This window comes from Mesocricetus auratus, unplaced genomic scaffold (genome assembly GCF_017639785.1).
Source record: "Mesocricetus auratus isolate SY011 unplaced genomic scaffold, BCM_Maur_2.0 Super-Scaffold_100009, whole genome shotgun sequence".
NCBI classification, from domain to species: Eukaryota; Metazoa; Chordata; class Mammalia; order Rodentia; family Cricetidae; genus Mesocricetus; species Mesocricetus auratus.
The window spans coordinates 85,420,970-85,422,412 of NW_024429193.1; positions in this window are offsets into that span (position 1 = coordinate 85,420,970).

Here is a 1,443-nt window from a genome sequence, read left to right on the forward strand (position 1 = left end):
ACCTCTGTTTTGGGACTCTCCTACTTTTTCTTTCTGCTTCTCTCAAGCATTCAGTCTACTCCTTCATGTGTTAGAGCTTTTGGGAAAGCGACAGCCACAGTGCTGCTTCTGCCGTCTTGAGGTGGAGAAGCACTGAGGTGAGAACGGGCGGAGGTGAGAACGGGCAGCGTGCATCACACCTCAAAATGTCCCTGCTTGTCAACAACCGTTAACGGCGACTACGTTTTTCAGTCTTCTAAGAATCTGCGTGGGGGCTGGACAGGTGGCTCAGAGGTTAAGAGACTGTTCTTCCAGAGGTCTTGAGTTCAATTCCCAGCAACCACATGGTGGCTCACAACCATCTACAATTCAATCTGGTGTATATGTAATAAATAAATCTAAAAAAAAAGAATCTGTGTGTTTGCTTGCAGCAAATGCAAGTCTGAGGCCCGCAGAGTGGGTGGGCGGAGGCTGTGGTGGATCCCGGAACCGGGTACCGCAGGCTGCCTGCTGCCGTGTGCAGTGCTCTGGTCGCTGGGCCACTCTCCAGGCCGCACCACACTTTTTTTTTTTTTTGGTTTTTACGAGACAGGGTTTCTCTGTATTGCTTCGGAGGCTGTCGGTCCAGCCCAGCCTCGAACTCACAGAGATCCGCCTGCCTCTGCCTCCCGAGTGCTGGGATTAAAGGCGTGCGCCACCACCGTCCTGCCGCACCACACTTTCTTAAGGGGAATATGTAAGTGTAGGGCGAGTACCGCCATGGAAAGACGTCCCAGCAGTACTTTGGCGAAGTTAAAAAGCCACCAGGCTGACTTCAATGTTTAAAATGCGTCTGTAGACCGGAAACGCACAGCCATCCGTGGGTGTCCCGGGGACCCACAGCTCCCAACTTGTGGTGTCGCTGGAGACGGCGGAGGAGTCTCCCCTCAGACCCTGGCTTCTGAGTGCGGAGCCTGGGGACGCTCGCGGGGGTGGGACTCCGAGTGCACTTGGGACAGAGCGGGGCAGGGAGTGGGGCTGCTCCGTGAGAGTGAAGCCGACTCCGCTGTTTTCTGGGGGAGAGGCGACACGCGGGACACACCCGGGGAAGGCGGGCGGGGCACGGGCGGCAGGGACGCCGGGACCCGCGCGGGCCGGGGGCGGGGCCGCCCGGGGGCGGGACGGGGGCGGGGCCGTGAGGTCACAATGGGAGGGGGCCCCGCGAGGCCGCGCCACCCAGCCCGCGGGCGTGGTCGCGGTAATAAGCAGTCGGGCCGAGCCGCCTCCAGAAGCCGCGGGCCGCCCGCGCGTCCCCGCCCTCGCCGGGCCCTGGCGCCAGCCCGCCCCCAGCCTCCCCTCCGCGGCGCGACCCTCGCCCCGAGGCGCGTCCCGCCCGGCGGCCCCGCTCCCGAGCGCTTCCGCGCCGCACGCCAAGTGCGCAGGCGCCGCGCCCGCGGCCGTTGGCTTTCAAAGGCCGCCCGCGCC